Below are 6,269 nucleotides of genomic sequence, written 5' to 3'. Positions count from 1 at the left end.
AAGCAGCTAACTCTATAGCCTGTTCTCACTGGGACTGCCAGCACATGCCATGAGGGTCTGGGATGTAGGAAGGAGAGAGGAGGAGAGGTTAATTTCATTTCATGAGCAGAGAAGGAGACTACCACTGGGAGGTAGAGAGCAAAAGTCAAGGTGGATTGAATCTGTCTGTGTCCTTATAGCTCTACAAGTTTTGAACATGTTGTTGCCAGTCATTGCTTACAGGTGAGCTTCCCAAAGCATTGTCTCATCCCTGGCAACTGGCATACTGCCTTGTCTGCAACACCCTAGGAATGCCTGTTCGGCACAGAAAGTTTTTCTGAGCCCTTTTACAAGCTGTTACGAAGGCCTTGGAGGCAGCAAGGGTGCATGGGTTGCTGTAGAACTGCCAGCAAACCTGTAATGTTTTGCCCAGCTGCCTGGCAGCACACTCAACCCTGCAAGTTTGGAGCCTGGTTAAAGTTCTTGGACAGGTCAGGGGTTAGGCTGAACTGACCATAATAAAAAGGGATCCCCTCGGGCCACCAGTTTTTTAAACAGCAGAAGACATCAGTAGTTCCTGGCTTGTGCCTGGTGGAATGTATCCAAATGCCAAAACATGCTGTCATCTTGGACTCCACCAGGGTAACCAGTTTATGAATTATCCTTGCTGACTGACAAGGCCTGGGCAGATCAGGTGAGGGATCCTTCCTAGGTCTTGCAGATACAGACCCCATATGACAGGCAGCCAAAAGAATGTGGATCCTAATTCTGTCTCTTCTTTTGGTGAAATGGCACTAGGTAAACTCCCTTGCAGGTCGCTCCTGATGCCAAGTTCTACCCTTTACCACACTCTAACACACAAAAGTAACAAGCCCCAGCATGCCTGCACAGGGAGCACAAGGCAGAGGAAGAACAGTAGAAGAGGGAGCTGTCTGTATCCAGCCACAGCAAGTGCTACTGATCTTATCCCTTCTGCCTCAGTTAGCAAAGCTGGACAAAGGCCTGGGGATCTTTCCCAAATGGGACAGCTCTCATACCACCCTGTGTCTCCATTAATATGCAGTAGTGACGTGCCCTGTGCACCGAAAAGGCCCTTAGCTGTGAACACTAAAGACGCAAGTCAGTTAAAGTCACCTGGCCCACAGCCCATGAAGTGTAAGCCTCTCTCAGAGGTGACCATTGCAGACAGTACGTGTTGCCACAGGAACTCAGTGACAGGATTTCAGAAGCCCAGCTGCCAAATTTGTGCTTTATTACTCAATAATGGTCCCTCCTGTATGTTCCTAAAAAAGAAAACATAGGGAAGTGTGGAGATTTCAGTAGAACATGATAAGGTTCTGGAACAAGGTGTTCTCTCTACTGTTGTTGCCTCTGCCCAAATGCCTGAGGGCTCTCTCACCATTGTGTATCTGCTGTCACTTCTTTCCAGGCTTGTCAGGGACAAGTCCGAGTGATGCAGTTTCTCATTACTCACCTTCCCTCCTTCTGGGTGCTAGTCTGGTTTGCAGGGCTCCAAGCAAAGAGATATAAAAACAGTGTACACAACAAATACACCTGCCTTCAACACAGCAGACAAAACATTTAGCTCAATTTGGTTCTGGTGAAGAAACATTCACTTGGTGAATTCCACTGAAATTCTTGTTATATTTGCAGTTTACTTCATCTGCATGCCCCAAACAAGTTTGCACACCCTCAGCTTCCTCTCTTTCTCTCTCTCATCTCCCTCCCAACAACTTCACAAGATTTCAAAGAAAAGGTTGGCAACCTGTTGAAAGAACACAAAGACCCTGTCCTTGCTAGCCAGAGAGAAAGTGCTGGTACCTGTCTGTCAAGAACTTGTGGCTTTTCAGTTTGCATGTTTCTTGCTAACACTGTTTATCCAGGTAGCACAGATGGGGCGTATCATTTGGCAAGCTTACCCCTAAGCTTTTTACAACAAGGATGATAACAGGTGCAAGATAAGGCATACAGACAAAACCAGGAGTTCATTACAAATACATTTGCATCCAAAGCAGCAGCAGAAGGACTTGGCTTTACTTTATCTTAAAAGCACACACTTTGTGAACTTCATTCAAATACTCACTGTATTTGCATTGGATACTGTAAGTGTGTCACACCAGGCAACAACATGGAACCAAACTGTGTTTGTGTGGGCTTGCACTCCTGTGCACGGGTGGCCAATTAAGTCATCTCTTCTCATAGCAGTACGGAAGTTTTAGGATGGGTGTTGAAAAACTAGAGACGAAATTCTGAGGAGAGTACATTGTCCCACAGGAGAGCAGGATTTTTGAAGGAACTTGTTAGATTAATAGCAAAGGCTTCTTAATTCTGAAGGTCTTATTTTGATCCCAAAGTGGAAGCTAGGCAGTTATGATGCACTGAACACTTGAAAACTTGGCCCCAAGTTCTGTATCCGTGTATTTGTTTGTTCAAAGAATGTGACACAGCTGTGGAGAGGTTCCTGATCAGAAATAGTCTGTAACCTACAGCAAGGAGAGGGACTAAGTTGATTAGCTGAAGCCATTCCTTATTCTGAACTATTCTCTGTAGAAGTCCTATTTTAATCTGCTGTCTGAAAAGAGATGAGACTATCCTAACAAAAGATAGGTATCAAAAAGTTGCATGACACTGTTTCACTCAAAGTCTGCATGCAGTCTGAATCAGAAATAATTGGCAGTCAGTAATATCTGGCCTTTACTTGATGGTGTATGTAAAGTGTGGTGATAGATCCATTCATTTCATGGGAGTAAACCTGAATCCCAGGTAAAACCACAGGAGGCTTGAGAATATCAGACGAGCAGCAATTCCTATTGAGTGCAGTGGCGTACGCCCATGGTTGCCAAAGGTGCCAGTGGATAAGGAAAAATTGCTGTTTCCTTCCCTGCTGCAGGACAGTCGCTCCAGCCCAGTCCCCAGCACAAAGCCAAGGAAGCTTGCAGTGGTTCTCACACTCCATAAATCACCGTGACCTTTGTCCCCCACTGCTTTTAGCATACCACCTTGTACAACCTCATTTGTGCTTGAAACTGGGCAGTGAAAGAGCACAATAGTAACAAGAAATAAACAAAAGCTTACCAGCAATTTATCTACAGAGAAACATACCAAAAATTAAAAATGCTGTAGCAAACAAAGATAGACCCCTTAACTACAATGTCCTTTGGGACCCCTTCATGGCAGCTTTTAATATACTTTGTAAAGACTGAGATGTTTAAAGCATGAAAAAATGGGAAAAATGTGTTGTAAAGTGGCCCAGTGTTTATTAGCACATGCATTAATGTATTATTCTTTGGCCAGGACTGAAATGACTGCCATTAAACTCATTTTCTTAGTGTTCTCCTTTAAACAAAGATTTTTGGTTGAATACTTTTAGTAGTTCAGGTAAAAATAACTGCATATGCCTGTTCACTGTGGCATGGAACTCAACAGGAAATACTACTGTTAGTACACACAGATTTTTCCTTAACTCTGCTATTGGAATGAATCCAGGATTATTCAGAAAAGGAAAGTGGGAGAGGTAGAATATATCCTTGGCCATGTGAGTGTAGAGAACAGACCTGTCAGATCACTGTTCATATTTCTGCTCCTGTCGCTAGAGATGAGGAATCCCAGTAATGGTCCCCCATGTCCCTGTTAACATCCCAACCTCCAGCCACTGGATATTCTGCAGCAGGTCTCTCTCCCCTGCTCTGTTCTCCTCTGCATGAAGACTCTTGTGGTACAAGCACGAGTACATGTAGACTTCCCAAACTTCAGCCTCTGTTCAGCCAATGGGACAGCTGAGGGGCTCCTTTGCTTATTCCTCTGTTGACAAATAATATCTGGATGTTCTTATAACAAAGGTTGGCTATAACTGATCAGTATTTTCTTGGCACAGAACTTGTTTTTTTTCCAGAAGTGCCAGGTTAAAGTAATAACTGAACTATCTCTGCCTAAACCAGCTGTTGCTGTCACGAGCACTGCTGCCCAAGGATTTCAGTTTTGTCTGAGGAGTCAGGGGGACAAAATATTCAGTAAGAAGTACACATCAGAGAGGTGGTCACCACTCAGCTTCTGAGAGATGTATTGAAAAAGGTGATGAAACATGCTTTTTAACACAGTGAGATAATGAAAAAAAGTTTGTGGATGACTCTTACAAAGCTTCAATTTTCACATACAGTATTAAAGACTCACTAAAACATTAAGCCAAATCATTACTCTCACTGAGCTGATGGCACAAAGAGCTAACTTACTAGAATCTATAGTCTTGAAGAAGCTTTTCAATTAACTACACGCGACACTTGAAATATTTGTTTAAAGTAAACAGAAGTACTTTAATAAGAACAGTAAAGGTACAGAACAATAAGAAACAAATATCAGTACAATGAGAACAAGGTCAGGATATTTTATACAAACTGGTTTATTCTTTTCTTACTATGAGTTTAAATCAGTTTAGCACCCCTTTTGTTCAGAGACTAAAAAAAGTTAATATTTTATAAGATTTATTTATAATACCCTCGAGGTTTAGAGTATGTTTATGTAACCCTTCTGCCAGGAATTGGCAGCAACTGAAAGAGCTGGATTCGTTTATCTAGGGGTTCTCCCTGAAAACTTAAACAACAGCAGTTTCAGCCTCCACCCAAAGCTAAATGACCTTCTTTGGGTGCCCTGACAAACAATAAATCCTGCTCAAGGCACAGCAAGGGTTTAAAACAAGGTTCAGAGTTTCAAGACAAAGAGAACTTTAGAGATGAGGAAAAGGGAAGAAGAAAGGCTCAGAGTAAACCCACAAGGGCCACTAAACAATAAAATAAATAATGTTTAAGTGTGATCCCTAACCTCTTTCTCCTCCTTGTCTCTGTGGCACAAAATAAAGGCTTACTCTCGTTTCCAAATAAATGCCTTGTCCCTTGAATACCACTGCCCACTCAAAACTCTCCCCATATTTGCTGCACGGCTTCACTTTGCAGCTAAGCTAATGAACGTATGTATTACTGCCCACAACCCAGGAAACCCCACTCTCTCCCCAGCCCACAGCCCCTTGCTCAGCTGACCATGTAGTGAACTAATTCAAGGCACCAAACCGGCAGGAAAGGAACTAATGAAAAACAAAAGTGAGCAGTGGATGGGTTTTTGCTGGTTTAACTCCCTGTACTATAAAAAGAAGCTCAAAGTTGGCACCAAGGAGGAGGATGGCACAGCTGGGGATAGAAAGAAGAGCCAGACTGCTGTTGTGCCTCTTTTAGCAAGAGCTAGATTGGGCTAGTTACTAATAGGTTGGGCTGGTGTCATTTTAAGATGAAACTGCTTTTAAGCATGCTGGCATTTTTGTATGAATCTGCTGGCCTATCCTCATATAGGCCAAATTTTGAGGAAGCACAAGGGTCCTGTCCATGGCTAACAGAGCTATTCTGTCTTTAGATATAAAGTCCAGTCAGCCTGTACAGTGAGGAACCCCTCTGCCAACTAAGAGGAGGAAACAGGGCTTCTACTGCAAACCTTAAACACCACATTTCACCCAAGGGTGGAGCCCTGGGGCCAGTTTTGCTGCCTGGGCAGAACTACTCTGCCTTTCTTCCTCACACAGCACACCAGCCTGAGGCTTTTCCCAGTCCCACAGCCACTCCTATGCCACACTGCCCAAAACAGGGAGGCTTTTACAATTCAGTTTCCTTGAGTTTTTGGGCACCAGGTTTAAAAAGTTAATCACAGAATCAATTAGGTTGGAAAAGACCTCTGAGATCATCAAGCCCAATCTAACCAAACACCATGTACCATGGTACAGTACCACGTCCAGTCTTTCCTTAAATACCTCCATGGACATTGACTCTACCACTTCTGTGGGCATCCCATTCCAATGTCTAATTACTCCTTCTGTGAAGAAATTCTTCCTAATGTCCAACCTAAATCTCCTCTGTCACTGCTTATGCTGATTTCCTCATGTGTGTCACTTGTTACCTGGGAGGCCAACCCCCACCTAGTTACAGCCTCCTCTTAGGCACTTGTGTAGAGCATTAAGGTCCCCCCTGAGCTTCATTTTCTCCGGGCTAAACACCTTCAGTGCTCTCAGCTGCTCCTCACAGGACTTGTGCTCCAGACCCTTCACCAGCTCCATTGCCCTCCTCTGGACACGCTCCAGCACCTCAATGTCTTTGTGTAGTGAGGGGCCCAGAACCGGACAGAGCACTTGAGGCGTGGCCTCACCAGCGCTGAGTACTCTCACTGCCCTGGTCCCGCTGGCAACACTACTGCTGATACAGCCCAGCATGCCATTGGCCTTCTTGGCCACCTGGCCATACGCTGGCTCACGTTCA

Source organism: Corvus brachyrhynchos, unplaced genomic scaffold (assembly GCF_000691975.1).
Source record: "Corvus brachyrhynchos isolate BGI_N302 unplaced genomic scaffold, ASM69197v1 scaffold302, whole genome shotgun sequence".
NCBI classification, from domain to species: domain Eukaryota; kingdom Metazoa; phylum Chordata; class Aves; order Passeriformes; family Corvidae; genus Corvus; species Corvus brachyrhynchos.
This window is presented reverse-complemented; position numbering follows the sequence as displayed.